The 16,841-nt window shown below is 44.9% G+C and overlaps 2 protein-coding genes and 1 pseudogene across 3 annotated transcripts in view; 2 read left to right on the top strand and 1 right to left on the bottom strand.

Annotated features, from left to right (window-relative positions):
* The window catches only part of LOC126556186 (mitochondrial genome maintenance exonuclease 1-like), a 306,337-nt gene that overhangs the window by 36,092 nt on the left and 253,404 nt on the right, over positions 1 to 16,841 (top strand). The window lies entirely within an intron of this gene.
* Positions 670 to 16,841, bottom strand: part of LOC126567431 (protein LTV1 homolog) — a 255,962-nt gene continuing 239,790 nt past the window's right edge. Inside the window, exon 6 of the mRNA XM_050223653.1 lies at positions 670 to 680. The gene's annotated coding sequence lies outside the window, so the exon portion shown is untranslated. The remainder of the gene's footprint in view (positions 681 to 16,841) is intronic.
* On the top strand, positions 2,531 to 5,563 carry LOC126567437 (uncharacterized; annotated as a pseudogene).

The following is a 16,841-nucleotide window of genomic DNA, read 5'->3' as shown; positions in this document are numbered from 1 at the left end:
GACGGCCCCAAGCGTGAATCCATTCGACACGCTCTCAATAGTAGCGGAAAACGAATCGTTACCCAATCTGACTCCTTTTACGGGAGTAAAACGATCGATCTTCCCAAGGTTGCCAACAAAAAAGACCTTAAAAAAGGCACAGGGTGTGCGGGCTAAATTTAACACCTGGCCTTTGGGTTTATATTTCAGGGTTGAGTTGACGTATCGAAATGTTTGATATGTCATTCGATTGCTAAAAGTTGTGCGAACAATTGTAAAAAATGTCTAGCTCCGTAAATATGTGGAACCCGTCCGAATTGTACAAGCGCGTAACGTGTGTTATGATGGTTCGTGCCGGCCATACGAATGCCGAAATTCGGAAGGCGGCGATGTGTTCGCTGAATACCGTAAAAAAATACGCGTACAGCTCGAGGAGTGTGGTGAAGACGTGGATAGTGTTATTGTTTGCAAACAGCATAGCAGGCGGTCGGATTGTGTGCGGACCGACGCGTTCCTGGCCGGATTGCAGCAGCGGACGACGGCCGATCCCGGCGTCGGCATCCGGGCCCTGGCGCGAGACGTTGGCGTGGCCCCGAGCACCGTCAAGGTGGCGTTAAATGAGGACCTGCGGAACGCGTCGTACAAGCGACGTAAGGGACAGCTCATAACAACATAAACGCGCGAAAAGCGGCTTGCCAACGCTAAGCGCTTGCTGAGCTGGCTGAAGCACCCGGCGCAGCCAGGCACGTTGTGGTTCCTCTCTGACGAGAAGAACTTTTGTCAAGACCAGAAGCACAACGTGCAGAACAACCGCTGGCTCGCTTACTGTGCTGCTGATGTGCCCCGTGTGCCGCAGACGAAGTTTCCTCAGACTTTGATGGTGTTCGGGTGCGTCTCGTCGGAGGGAGACGTGATGCCGCCTCACATCTTCCCCCAGGGCTGAATGCTTCCCCGGCTGAATGCTGACGGGTACATTGACCTGCTGGCCACCGTGGTGAAGCCGTGGATTGAGACGGTGGCCAATGGGCGGCCGTACGTTTGGCAGCAGGATTCTGCACCATGCCATACGGCCGTAAAAACACGCCAATGGCTCACTGCCAATTTCGACCGATACACCAGCACCGACGTTTGGCCACCCAGCTCCCCTGACCTTAATCCTATGGATTACTTTGTGTGGGGCACAGTTGAGCGGGACAGCGGCACAGACGGGACACAGGGCGTCCTGCAATACCAAAGCGGAGCTGGTGGCCAGAATAAAGACCGTGTTTGCGGCCATCCCCAGATACATGGTTGTCCGTTGTGGGAAAACATAACATGCGAGTTTTTCAAAAAGGCATTTTAACGCAAATTACATCTTTCAAAATGCTGTTCAACGATATGCAGGCCAAACACCTCATAAAATACCTATCAACACATAAGGTAAGCGATATAATGTAATTATGTATGTGAGATGATGGAATGAAAGGCAAGAGAGCAAGAATGATAGAGAGAAAATAGAAAAGAATATTTCGAGAGAGAGAGAGAGAGAGAGAGAGAGAGAGAGAGAGAGAGAGAGAGAGAGAGAGAGATAGAGAGAGAGAGAGAGAGCGGTGCTAAGCACCATATATAAAGAGAGATGATGGTTCGGAGGGACAGTTGCAGACTTCAGCAACGGTTTCATCCCACCAACTGGTGAGAAACCTGGTTTTTAGATAATAAGGTAGTTAGATAGTGTTAAGTTATTAGTTTGATTTAGTTTATAAGTTGTTGATTAGTATGTAAGTTTAAACTAACAATGAGCCTTAGTGCTTCTAACATTTCAAAATTAACCAATAGAACTGCCTTTTGGCATACACCATGACAACAGCGCTGAAAAGCTTTTTAGCTGCGTCTCGCAAAATATGTAAATTATGTTAATTCTAAGCCATTTATCAATAAATTCTTGAATTGAAAAAAAAATTGAAATCGGAGGGACAGTCGAAAACAGGTCGAGCAGAATAAAGGTTAAGATATCGGTTAACCTCATTCGTGTTTTAATTTTCACTTCTTACATGGGGGCTCGTCCGGGAAAGGAGTGTGTGTGTGTGTTTCAAGGAGTGAAAATTTAATACGCTGAGTGCGTATCGACAACGCTGAGTGCGTATCGACTGTGTGTCGCTGAGTGCGTATCGCTGAGTACGTATATCTGAGTGCGAATAGCAGAGTGCATATTGCTGAGTGTGTATATCTGAGTGCGAATAGCTGAGTGCGAATCGTGGAGTGCAGATCGCTGAATGCGGATCGCTAAGTGCGTAATGCTGACTGCGTAACGCCGGAGTACCAAACGGAGTACGTATCGAAAACGCGAAGTGAGAATACGGTGCCAAGGTTTGGACGTATTTTGCGAAAAGGGTGGAATTTGAAGATCTACAATGAGCGAAGAGAAGGTGAAAGTGTTGGTCGAGGAGTATACTCGACCAGGATTGATAAAACGATGTGATGCAAGGACTTGATACGACGGGAACAAAAGAGGAACTGGCGGCGCGGTTGGTGCGAAATAAGACGAGTAGTCTAGACACGACCGTTTATGGAGATGCAAGTGATCGTGGATACGGCAGCCGCACTTACACCGGTAATGACACCGTATAGCTTCCGAGATGTAGAGGAAGAAATAGAGGTGTTCAACGGAGATCGGTCGCAGAACATCACGGCATGGCTGGCCGATTTGGAAGATGTTGGTTCAATGGCGGGCTGGAATGATCGGCAGCTATTCATCATGTGCCGGAAGAAACTGGGCGGAATAGCGCGCAGTTTTCTTACCACGCTGACTGGAGTGACGTCGTTTGGAACGCTGAAGCAAGAACTAGTGAAAGAGTTCGGAGTTTTGGTGCGACCGGGAGACGTTCATCGGGAGCTCGCATCTCGACGCATCAAAAAGGATGAGAGTGTTATGGAATTCACGTACGCGATGCAACGTTTGGCCAAAACAATCCATTTGGAGGAACGCAGTGTATGTGAGTATATTGCTGATGGTGTGACAACGGACCAACACGTGCGTGCATCACTTTACGAAGCGCAAACCCTCGAGGAGCTGAAAATAAAGCTAACGTTGTTAGAGCGAGCTGCGCAGAAATCCAAAGTAGCAGAAATACAGCACAGAAGAAAACCGAACTAGGAGCAATCGGTACCCAGCAGTTCGAGGAAAATAAAGTGCTACAAGTGTGGTGCTTTTGGACACGTCGCTTTAAGCTGTGTCACAACAAAGGACGTGAAGTGTTTTCAATGTGGTGGGCTGGGCCATAAGGCGAAAGAATGCTCGAGGCAAATCGCAGAGAAGGGTGTGAACAATCAGAGCGTGCATGTAGCTGAGGTGATAAAAGAAGCAACGGTCTCGGCACAAATAAACGGGAAAACACTGCATTGTTTGTTCGACAGCGGCTGTCGTCCAAATCTACTGTCGTTCCAGGCATTTCAAAGAATAGGGTCCCCGAACCTCTCACCTACGGCGATGGTTCTGGCCGGCTTCGGAGAAAAGACAACAGAAGCATATGGAACAACGATGGCTCGCATGATGATCGACGGCGTTGAGTATGAGGGTATTACTTTCCATGTCGTCCCAGATCAGGCCATGTCGTATGAAGCAATTCTAGGAAGAGTGTCGCTGGAACATTTTTGTGCTGTGGTGATCGAGGAAGGAGTGAAGATCGTGCCAAAACAAGAAAACAATGTGATGGCAATTAGTTCTACAGAAAGTGAATCATTTGGCAACCCGAGGCGTATTGTTAGCGATAGAGGATCGGCCTTCATGTCCCACGAGTATAAGGATTATTGCACGAGCGAAAATATTGACCCGGTAGGGATAACAACTGGAGTACCTCGCGGAAACGGTCAGGTAGAACGCGTCAATCAGGTAGTGATAGCTATGTTGATCAAATTAAGTGTGAATAATTCTAAAAAGTGGTATAAGCATGTTTCAGCCATCCAAAAGTGGATAAATGCGAGTCAACATCAGAGCACTAGTGTATCTCCTTTCGAGGCTATGTTTGGCGTGCGCATGCGTCATAGTGAGGATCTTAGGTTGGCGGAATTACTAGAAGAAATTAGAGTATGCCAATTCAATGACCAGAGATCGTCTATTCGGGCTAAGGCCAGGCATGTGATTGAAAAGGCACAGGAAGAGCAAAGAAGGTTCTATAATTTGCGAGCTAGGAAGGCACCAGAATATGTCATTGGGGATCTTGTCGCGATAATGCGAACCCAATTTAGCGCTGGAAAAAAAACATGTGACGAAATTTTTGGGACCTTACAAAGTAATCGGAATAAAAGGTAGAGATCGTTACGAGGTTGAGAAAATAGAAGGTGATGGACCGCGTAAGACCTTAACCGCAGCAAGCCATATGATAAAGATCGATGTGAATTCCGGGGCGTAATTCGAATCAGGAAAGGCCGAATGTGAGATGATGGAATGAAAGGCAAGAGAGCAAGAATGATAGAGAGAAAATAGAAGGCGTCCGGAACTGCAGGCGCGAGGCATCACACCAGAATTCCGTATCTCCGATCCGTCCGATCTCCTGCTGAACAGCAGGAGGTCCTTAACTACCTGCAGCAGCGGAATGCAGAATATTTTTCGCATGACGCTAAAAACATGCGTCCCTTCAAGGCGGTGCTTCGTGGGCTTCCAGAAACGGACCTCGCGGAGATCGTCAGTGAGTTGAAGGAGTCTCACCAGCTCGACGTTTTGGAAGCGTTCGAGATCAAGCGCCGCGCAGAGGGCATACAAACCAGGTTGTATCTGGTTCATTTCAAGCGAGGAACGTGCTCGCTTAAAAAGCTGGAGGCAGTACGGTCAATTCAGCAAGTCATCGTGCGATGGGAGCCGTACCGCGGAGGGAAGAAAGGCCCGACGCAATGCCATCGATGCCAAGCTTTTGGGCATGGTACTCGCCACTGCCAGATCAAACCTCGGTGTGCCATCTGCGCGGCGGAGCAACTCTCGGAGCAGTGTCCATCGAGTTCGGGCACGGTAAAGTGCTCGAACTGTGGTGCCGCTCATCGCGCCGATGATCCGTCTTGTCCAAGGCGGGCGAAATACATTGAGATTCGACAGCGCGCCAACGGTCGAAACTCTGCTGCTCCACCAACCACAACTAACGTGTGGCACGCGCTTCCACCGTTAGCCTCAATTGCAACCAGCATTCCACACTCCATTCCTCCTCCGATATTGCACACTGCTCCCAAGACCAAAAGCTTTGCGCAGATTGTGTCAGCACCAACCACTCCAAGCGTCCGACCTAAGGCAGCGCGCATCCCACCATCAGTACCACAACCTAAACCTGTTCCATCTTCTTCTTCTTTGCAATCCACAGCACCGAAGTACAACCTAGCGAAACGACTGCAGGACATCAGGAAGGCTCCAGACACTCCAGCTAAAACTCCAACCACAACTCCAGCCACAACTTCCGCGGAAGACTTGTTCAGCCCGGAAGAACTCTTCGCTATATTAAGCAGAATGCTCCCGAAGATCCGCCTTTGCCGCAACAAGGGAGAACAACTCGCCGTTATCGCAGAACTGCTGATGCTCCTTCATTGACCAGGCACTGCGAGTCATCAAATGGAATGCTCAGTCCGTCCGATACAAACCAGTTGCAATAGATTCCTTCGACTCATCCTGGACGCTCCTAGCTGGACACGGCTTGAGGAGCTCTACGATGCAGCGAACACAGCACCATTCGACGAGTTAGCAGACAACATCATTAACCGGTTGCAGACTTCAGCAGCGGTTTCAACCCACCAGCTGGTGGGAAACCTGCTTTTTAGAGAATAAGGTAGTTAGATAGTTTTAAGTTATTAGTTTGATTTGGTGGTGTTGTTCGTTACATCCGTTGAGTGCAGTAGTGAACGTCGTGAAGAAGAGGAAACATTTATTTCGGCAACTATGTTCAAGGAAGCGGAGATAGATTTGCCACTTCCCGAATCAACTGACATGTATGTAAGAAGTAGAAAAACTCGTCCTGACGAGTTTGATGGAGAAATAGAAAAATAGAGGATGATAGGAAGATACGAAGGGAGAGAGAGAGAGAGAGAGAGAGAGAGAGAGAGAGAGAGAGAGAGATGCAGGAAGATGCGGAAAGATGGAGGTAAGGAGAACGAATTCAGAAAAGTATAAAAGGAGAAACAACACCAGTATTCGGGGAGTCGGTTGTTAACAGTGAAACAAAGTGAACGTATTCTGCCGTAGTAACTCATTCTTTCATATAAAGTAGGTTACAGTTCTCATTCTTTCATATAAAGTAGGTTACATAGCTAGGAAATTTAATACCAAATACCCGATACATACAGGGTTTTTCAGATGATATTGTAAATATAATTAAATGTAATTAAATGTAATTCATATGACATAGCACGCACAGCTAGATGATACCGTAAATGCTCCAGGTGACATGGCAGGCCATGACGTTTTATTGTAAAGCCACCATATGAAATGGCATCCGTAGCAGATGACATTGTACGCTGGCTTGAATCGCCCAGGAAAGTGTGTAAGCTACAGGTATAAACGCGGGCAGGGAATTGACACAGCGTATGTATTATTTTGGAATGCATTGCTTTGGAAAATTCGATCACAACTATCACCCACTGAAGTAGTTCGAACGAAGAAGAAACCGTGGTGGATCCATCGCCACAAACTCCACGTGCCAAACGCAAAACTACAAGTGATGAAGACAGACAGCGGATTGTATCCGTGTATTTGAGCGGCACGGCACCAGGCATTATAAGTCGGATGTTTGAAGTAAATCTGTCGACGGTGTACAACATCCTTCAGATTTCCAAAATCCGGCAAAACGTGATTTCCAAAAACACGTGGCGGCAACCACCGGAAATTCGCCGGTTGCGGTCGCTAGTATACAGAAGTGGATCGACGAGGACTGCACTATAACACTAAAAATTTTGAAGGATAAGATATACGGACAATACCACATTCATGTTAGTGTTTCGACGATTTCGAGAGAAATTAAAAGTTTTAACTACACGTTAAAACGCCTGCATCTCATTCCGGAGCGTCGAAATACCGAGAGCACGGTTGCGGAAAGGAAGGAGCACGCAACAAATTTGTACGACCTTTCGCATCAGTATCCAGATACTGGAATGCTGTTTGTCGACGAGGTCGGGTTCAACGTCAGTATGCGGACTTCTTCGGAGCGGTCGGTGAAGGGTACTCCAGCAACGGCTGTCGTCCCTAATATACGATCGCGAAATATATCGATCGTGTGCGCCATGAACAAGCAAGGGATTCTGCACTATACTGTTCATCACCAGGCCATAAACCGAAATACGTTTAAAGACTTCGTTCTACAGTTGAAGTTGAAGTGGAAACGTGCGTTTCCATAAGTGCACGGAGATAAGGGAAGCTATTGGGGAAGAGCAGGACCGTGCTGTATATTTGCCACCATATTCTCCATTCCTGAACCCGACAGAGAATCTGTTTAGCAAATGGAAGAAGATGGTCAAGCGCACAAATTTTAGGATTTAGGATTGTTGTGTTATAACTACTCTGATAAGCACAAACGTTCTTCACATTTCTGATCCAAGAGTAAACCTACTGTCAGTCGCACGGTAGCTGTTCACGGTGTTGCATCATTGGTTCTATCTTTGTTACAAAATTATAACACAACAAGGATTGCAAACTTATAAAGATTGCAATGACCATACATACTGCCAACCTTCATCATTTGTGGACCATGTATCAGTTGGCGGTTTATATAAACCTAGCAAAGAATTTTTGGAAATAGAGGAAAAAATGGAAACCATTTTTCAAAACATCCATAAAGATGGAATATTATTGAAAAGAACAGGAATAGTTAAAACACTTGCTAATTTTATAAAGTAACAGCTTCCAGAAGTTCCTTTAAATATTGCGCAAACTTTTGCAAAACTTATAATAATCGTAAGAATGCGACATATTAATATGAAAAAGATGTGTAGTGACAGGAAACATACCCAAAAACGTAAAGCTATGATCCCTAATAGGAAAGGAATTAAAAAAATTAAGAAGATAGTAATGTAAGCATGTTGAAGCATTGTTAAAACACATAATTGTAGTTAAGTTTTTTTATTCATGATGAACGGCCAAGCCGTATTACTTATAACTAAATGAATGTGAAGTAACTTTATCTATGGTACAATTTACATAAGTTTGGAGATATTTTCTTCTCCTAAGACATAAGTTCACGTTCCCAAACGTTGAAATACAAATGCACCAAATTAAAACTCCTTTTTGTTATGCTATAAAACAACCGACCCTACTATAATTTATCCAATATGGAATAGATGTGGAGCAACAAAAACGCGTCTAATTAAAAAATAAAATTGATTATATTGAACAGCACGTGAAAGAAAACATCACCATATCATTAATATATGCTACATATTTTACCATACCCACAGATTACAGTTTACAACTGTAGAGCAACTCATCTCAAATCATATCTCCATCGTGGTTTAAATAAACATCAACGTGAAACGAAAGTGTTGTTTTTCTACCACATCAATTAAACTTACGATCACAAAACTATATTACTTGAAAATGTTGAAAATTATAAAAAATTACACAAGAGTTTTGACGGTACAAATACGATCTTCTCAGCCTGGTCGTTCTTAGTAAATAAAACAAATGCGATCTACTCATCTACATGAGCGATCCTGCGCCAATGAAAGGAGCTTTCTTACACTGGAGTGTATCCACATATTAAAGAACTTCTGAAGTTCGCTTGCAGACCCCAAAGTGTCAACGCATATTGTTATTGTTCTGCAAGCCTCGCGATGAGTGACGATAATTATTCACGATACGGCAAGAAAACCTTCCGTGTCGATTATTCAAACATTCCGGTAAAGCCTACCCTGAATGAAACCATTGATTTCATGGTGGATACTTTGAAGATTGGAGTGGAAAACGTATCCTTGGTGCAGCTGAACAGTGTGAAGGGCATAGTTTATGTCACGATGCACACACTTGAGGAAGCGCAAGCTCTAGTGAGTGAACACGCTGGGATGCACTTCCTGACGCACGAGGGGAAAAAGTTCCCTTTAACTATTGCCATGGGAGACAACACGACGATCGTGAAAATCCGTGATTTGCCCCCTGGAGTACCAGACAGTGATTTGAAGGCAGCATTGTCTGTGTATGGAGAGGTGTTATCGATCACCAGAGAAGTATGGGCACCGTCAACACGATTTGCAGGGGTTGCCTCTGAAGTTCGAAACGTTCGAATGAAGATTACCAACCCGATAACATCTTACATCACGCTGGGCGATGAAGTGACCAGCGTATCCTATCCGGGGCAGCGACAATCTTGCCGAAGCTGCCAAGAACCCGTACATCACGGGCTTAATTGTGTGCAAAGTCGGCAATGCCGCTTTAGGGAATCCCTGTCCCAAGATAAGGCACCGGTGCAAAAGGCATCATATGCGAATGCCTTACGCACAAGCACCAACACCACCTGCTGTTGTTCAAGCGGGGAGAGCTGTCATCGAGAGCGAACGGTCGTACAAAGTGCCCGCTCCGTTATTACGTAAAAAAAGTGAAGAAAATACATTGTTAAGTGTCCAAAACTACGATTAGTTTTCGAGTTAAAGATGTTTAACGTGCGCTTAGTTAAAATAAATCTGGAAATTGAACAAAATTCGCCAAATAAACGCGTGTGAAATCCCCCCATACACATAAAAAAAAAGATACAGTAAAAGTGAGTGGCAATATCGCACATCCGAGCGGCGTCAGGTATCTCGGTGCCTGCGTGTGTACCGGCAATTGCGAGGACACCGACACGGGGGAGCAGCGCCACCTGTTGTAATATCGGCGAACAACGGAAAGTGGCGCCACTGTTCGTCGGTCGAAAAAGGGACGTCATCCTGAATCCCTTGAGCGAGCCATAATCATATGTTTGGCTGATTGCATACAGGCTAGGCGCGGAGGAGGTTTCAAAGAATGGCGGAGAAAAGAGAGCTTCGCCCAAGAGCAGACACCGAGGACGCGGCGAAGTCAGCAAGGCCCCCGCCCATCATGGAGCCTCGGGCGGTGCTTACCAAGCCATCCGTTGGAGCAATCGTTAATAAGTCAGGGATATCAGGGACATCGAACGAAGAGCTTCGGGAGATGGTGGCGAAGCCGACGCAGGTTGCATTGCTCCGTGCGCAGATGCAGGAGGCCTCAATGGAGGCAAGGAAGCAGCTGAAGGAAGCGCGTGAGGAGACAAGTTATCGCGAGGCAATGGCCCGCGAATGCAGGCGTCTTGCGGGTTGAGCTGCAAGCGGAACGTCAGGCGTTGCGTGAGCTGCTGGCCCAAACGCTGGGTGATGATGGCAATCAGTAGCAACAGCAGCAACGCAAGCAGATACAGCAAGACAAGCAACCGCAGCAGCAGCAACAGCGAGCACCTCAGCCACGAGGCATCACCAGCTCCTTCGTTTCGGTGGCATACGAGACCGGCGTTGTACTGGCAGGCGTCTTGCCGTTTAGGCTGCTGGTACAGGAGGACGCAAGGTGCCTTCGGAGGCTCCAAGCTACCCCTGGCGCCAGCCGCAAAGACATTCGGCAGGAGGAGCGTTTGAGGACCATGTGGCAGACGTCGTGGGACCGGGCTGCTTCGAGCCCATCCGCCAGCCGCTACATCAAGTGGGCGCATGTAGCGGCTGATCCTGATCCCCGACTTGGTCCTGTGGACGACACGGCGACATGGAGAGGTGGATTTCCATCTCTCACAGGTGCTCACGGGACATGGCTTCTTCCGTGAGTACCTGAATGTCTGCGGTTTCGCTCCCTCTGCGGTTCTTTTTCGAGAGAACCGAAACCGTGCCAGTCGTAACCGCCGATCCCGTCGTCGTCTTGAGGACCGAGCCGAAACTCGGTTGGCTTCGGCAATTGCTGCGGCGGAGCGGGCACGCGAAGAGGACATTCTGAGGGAAGCCATTCAGGCCTAGGCATCAGGGACAGTCTGCCTCCAGCTTCCGTAGTGAGAGGACGTATTCCGCTCGGAAGCGTCTTTGACTTTATCGCATACGGCAGATAGTGGTTGTAGTTCTCGAGTGCGAATGCGTAGTCAACGCGATTAGCGTGCCAAGGGTGGCCACCTGTTCAAAGTGCAGTCAGATTGGGCATGCCGATCCGTTTTGCACTCGCAAAACTTGCTGTGGAAAATGCAGAAGGGCACATGCCACCGAGGAGTGCAAAGCCCCTTCCCAGAAATGCTCGCATTGTCGGGATGAGTGGCATGAGGTAGCTTTGTGCCCCGTGTATAAAAAGCTACAAAAGGAACAGACGAAAACTGTATCCGAGAGGGCACGCCGCTCATACAGCGATGCTCTAAAGGGAGCAATCGCATCGAACCCTTTTGCAGCTTTGGGTACTGATGCAAATGGCGAGACCAGCACGACTGCACCCAAACAGATGCCTCTGAGATCAGCTAAGGCCACGAGAGTATCTTATAAAAAGATATAACGGAAGGTCCTAAATAAAAAAAGTAAACCTTTGGCACAACAGCGTCTTGCTAAAGCAAATTCCTCAGTCCCAACTCGAGACACTGCTCCTTCTACTCCCGCTCCTCAAACTGCCAGGAAGAAGCCCAAGAAGAAGCGATCCCCCCGGACCGAACCTCCCGCAGCACCTGCACATGATCGCCACTTGGGCCCTTCCTTTCCTGAAGGGGTTGATCAAACAGTGGCTGGCTCAATGGCCATGCTTAAGCATGATGGTCCGATTGGACGATTAATTCCTCCAAGGGAAGTCTGTATATAATGGAAAAAAATGTATTGAATAAACTCTGAATCGTTAAAAAAAATAAAATAAAAAAACATCCAGGCGCTGCTGACCAGCAGAACAGGACTATGTCGCAGAACAGGACTATCTGCGAGTCGGGGCCAGCAAATTTTGTACGCGGGAAACTCGCCGAACATCAACCCTGTTCCAACAACTTACCCGTGCCAGCAGCTAGCATACATACCAAGCACAACAAATAAGATCACCGCCCTAGCGATTCGTCGAATGTTAGTTGATATGCATCCCGACACAAAGGTCGAGCAGGAATCTCCAACCGTAAACTGGTGACTAGTGTAGGGCAACATCGGTTCGCAACGGCTGTCCTCCAAACAGAGATCAGTCTTGTACTTGCTGGCACACAATAAAATAACTCACGGAAAGCTATTTTCCAGGATGAATCGTGGATCCTCAGCTTGCGCAGAGTGCTCCCAGGTGGATACAATTGAACACAAATTTGCTTTGTGTTCCAGACTGTCCACAGCCTGGAGTATTCTGATGCAAGCTGTACAAAACGTCGAGCCCTCCCTTACTCCCTCATTCCAATCCCTCCGCTTACCTGTTCTAACAAATGTTAGTAAAAGTAAGCGGATCCCAATCCTACGTTTGTTTGCTAACTACATCATCCACGTTGTTGGTAACAACAATGCTGTGATTGATGTAGAAGTCATTAAATGTTCATTGTAACCTTTGTAGTTGTTTTTTATATCCAGTTTTTGTTTTCTTTAAATTGTAAACTAGAATTTAAAGTTTTTTATGTTTTTTTTTCTATTAAATGTTTCAAAAAAAATCTTAGGGTTAACCGGTTAAGTTCATTGAAGGCTACGCGTTGATCTCGAAACCACTAACGGACCTACTGCGTAAAAACGTTGATTATGAATTCCGTGAAACGCAGCGTGAGTGTTTTGAAAAGTTGAAAAGGTGTTTGGTTTCAAGTCCGGTATTGAGCATTTACAACCAGAACGCGGAGACGGAAGTTCACACCGATCATGGGTGATGATGATCAATTTCACCCCATATATGTAAAAACGAAAGAAATTTTCATTGGGAAGGACGACAGGATCACCCTGTGCTCGCAATCGGGCTTATAAAAGCGTCCCGAAAACGGATAGTTGAAGGAGTAGTGAAACACATAAACGAACAAGCATAAACGAACAAGCACATAAACGAACAAGCACGATTCTCGCCTGTGCACCCGGTTTAGGTGGCACATACGTAGTGATTTACATTGTGGTGGAAATTGTTGGTGAAGTGGAAGTGCAGTGTATTTTTCTCGTGAATTCTACAAAACTTTGTGTGATAAATCTATTGAAAAGTGCCGTGTTTCCTGGGCCGACACTATGTCAGGCCCACCCACCCTTGAGAGGGACTTGCCCTCTCTTGGCTCAACAAATAGAGACAGAACAGTGCCCCGGTGGATGGACAAAAACAATTCAAATGGTGATCTAAAGTTCCTAGTGCTCGAAACAAGTGATGGTTCAGTGCTCCCCAAGAATCCCTTCGTCATCGGCAAGTCGATCCATAGTGCAGTTGGTGAGCTCGCAGAACCTGGACGTTTACTCGACAACGGACATAAACTTCTCCTCAAGACACGTAGCCTTCAGCAGTTCCAACAACTACAAAACCTGACAAAACTAATTGACTCAACCCCCGTAAAAGTTACTCCCCACCATACCCTTAATAGTGTACAATGCGTAGTTTTTTCCCCGGACCTTAAAGGCATTAGTGACGAAGAAATTCTGAACGAACTCAAACCCCAAAACGTAATCCACGTCCGTCGTTTTACCCGTAAAATTAACAATGAAATCCTGCCCACTAACATCTTCCTTCTCCGTATTAACTCTACCAAAATCCCGCAATTCATTCGTCTTGGCGCACTTCAAGTTAGTACCCGTCCCTACCATCCCAAACCCATGCAGTGCTTTAACTGTGGACAATTCGGACACACCAAACTCCATTGCAAACTTTCCCAAACCTGTTTAAGCTGTGGTACACCAGCGCATGGAGAATGCACTGCTGACCCACGCTGTGCCAACTGCAAACAAAACCACCATACCCTATCCCGCTCCTGTCCCCGCTATAAGGAAGAAGAAGCTATTATCCACTATAAAGTAGACAAAAACTGCTCATACGGTGAAGCACGTAGAATGTTATCCTCTCCCGTAACTCCTTCCCTCGTACAACAACGACTGACGTACGCGCAACAAACCACACAAGACGAAAAAGACACACTTATCGCTACGCTACAAAACGCACTCAAACAACAAGAAGCCACCATCACTAAACTAAACGAAACAATGGACAACATGAACAAACAACTACTCGAACAACAAAAACTTATCAAAAACTTGATTAAAGCAAACAATAAGAAAAACTCAGACAGCACACTTGAATCCGACACAGAGACGAACTCTCCACTAACTGATTCAGATGAATCAATTACATCCACCGCCTCCTCCCTCTCCCGCAAACGAGCCCGCAACAAGGGCTCCCCTTCCTCGGAAGAGGAAACCCCCCAAACCTCCAGCCCTTCTCCCATCTCCCAAATTATCCCTTCCTCCATCCCAACCCAAAATCCCATCCCGACTCGCAGCAAGAAGAAGAAAAAACCCAGCTAAACCTCACACATACAACTGGACCCAACCCATGCTCCTGAATAATACCCTACGATCACCACCTCCCCCTAAATCCTATTCGGGTCACAAAATCTAAATAGTGTAGTAATTTATAAATTTCGTGCCCAAACGTCAACCTCTGACAGCTGAGAGTGAAGCGAAGTGATGCAACCCGATGACAGTTGTTATGTCAAATCTTAGAAATAAACCGGCTAAATTGCCACTTGAAAACCGAAAAAGCCAAACGTGTTTTCTGTATGACCCCAAGTGTGAGGTGAGATTTAGCTACATTTACAAGATGGAGACTTGAACTAGAGAATTTTGACTACGACATCCAATACAAACAAGGAAAAACTAACGTTGTCGCAGATGCATTAAGCAGAAAAGATGATTCTAAAGATTCTTATCTTTCTACAGGTACAACAAATACGGAACCTGGAGAAAATCAATCTCCTATGGATATCAATATTAAAGAAAACGATTCTATTTCAGAATCCCGAATGAACAACCCACCAACATCCGAAATTGACTCTGACATTGACACAATTCATTCAGCAGAAACTTCAGATAATTACTTCATTCATTTCACAGAAAGGCCAATTAATTATTATAGAAACCAAATCATTTTTAAAAATGCTGATGAATCTTATGATTTAATTGAAACCCCTTTCTAACACTCCAGAAGAGTAACACTTTTAAGAGAAGCATTCAATGAACCAATCATTAAAGATGGCTTATTAAAATTTCACAATGGAAAACAAACCGCTATTATGGTCCCAGAACAAGTAATTCCAATTACACAAAAAGTATATCGTGATTATTTCAATCAAAAAGGACACTTTGTTCTAACTCAAAAAATTGTAGAAGACGTCACTGATGAAAATAGACAAGATGTAATCGTCTCTAAAGAACACGATAGAGCACATAGAAGAATAACCGAAGTTGAAAACCAATTAAAAAGATCATACTTTTTCCCAAGAATGGCCTACAAAATCAAAGTAGTTTGCAATTCATGCAAAATTTGTAACATGCATAAATATGAAAGAAAGCCATACAATATTAATTGTACAACTACAACTCTCACCGATATAATTACAACTCTCACCGAGACCAATAACGGAAAAACCGTTTGAACGAGTCCATATGGATATTTTTCAAATTGATAATAATTTTTTTTTTTTGTCATTAGTCGATGCATTTTCAAAGCACATTCAACGCATAAAGATGGATACAAAGAATCTCACTGACGTAAAAAACGCATTAGCACAATACTATGCTTCATTCAGTATACCCACTCAAATCATAACGTTTAGATAAGTTCAATTAATAAATTATTTAACAAACCTTAATGTTGAACCAAAATCAATTTCCTGATACATGTACGGAAGCAAAGATAGGAATATCCGTACCACTTTACAATAATTCAGTTCATTCATCTACTAAATACACTCCTAACGAGGTAATATTTAATCAATCTAATAGTTATCGTAACACTGAAGAACTTTTTCAAAAAGTAAAAGAAAATCTCGAAAACAGCTCGACTTATCCAAATTAAAAGAAATGAATTAAGAGAAGATCCACCAGAACTGAAACAAAATGATGAAATATTTATAAAACCGAATATTAGGAAGAAACTAGATCCAAGAGCTAGATCATTAATAATACACAGCTCTAATGACGTTCTAAATACGTTCAAAAATATTAAAAACATAAAATGGCATAAATCTAAAATCAAGTGTCAAGAAAATCAATCACGTAAAATATCATTTGAAAAATTTCAGATGCAGATCATATTACTTTGCCTCTTGTACGTTACAAGTGTCTTAGGAGGAACCTTGCACATACGAAACCTGAACGTAGACCCTGTTTTACTCTTGGAAAAACAAGATTGTAAAATTCAGACAGGAAATCTTAAAATTGTTCATCCTACCAACATGTCTAATATTGAATATAATGTTGATATTTATAATTAATAATGACGGTCCAGTGCCGTATTATCTAAAAATCCCGTGAAGGAAAGGGATCGCGAAGCAAGAAGCAGGATGAGTTCCGTCGTCGCATCGGACAGCAACAGGTAGCTGAGGCTGATCGAAAGCGGGACGAGCACTTCGGTTTCCTGTCGCGTGACCTTGAGCAGTCTTTGACTAACGTAGTCAACACTGTGCAGCTTACGCCTCAAAAGTTGGCTATTCCATTATCAATTACAACTCGAGGCATTGGAGCAGCAACTGTCATCGCTTACGATGAAAATAATGTTGATAAATTCGAAAAGATAGCTAACAAGATTAACAAAAACCTTCCAATAGCAAATCTTATAGCAAGCAAATGTAAGGAGATGAGGAACAAACTAACCCAACTTGACCCAGTAAAACGATTTAAACGATGGGACACTATAGGCATAGCATGGAAATGGCTAGCAGGTTCACCAGATGCTGAAGATCTAAGAATCATCAATACAACCCTGAACGAACTCATAAGCGAAAACA

The sequence above is a fragment of the Anopheles maculipalpis genome, chromosome 2RL, assembly GCF_943734695.1.
Source record: "Anopheles maculipalpis chromosome 2RL, idAnoMacuDA_375_x, whole genome shotgun sequence".
Lineage (NCBI taxonomy): Eukaryota > Metazoa > Arthropoda > Insecta > Diptera > Culicidae > Anopheles > Anopheles maculipalpis.
Note: the sequence above shows the minus strand (reverse complement) of the source record. Positions and strands in the feature narration are given on the sequence as shown.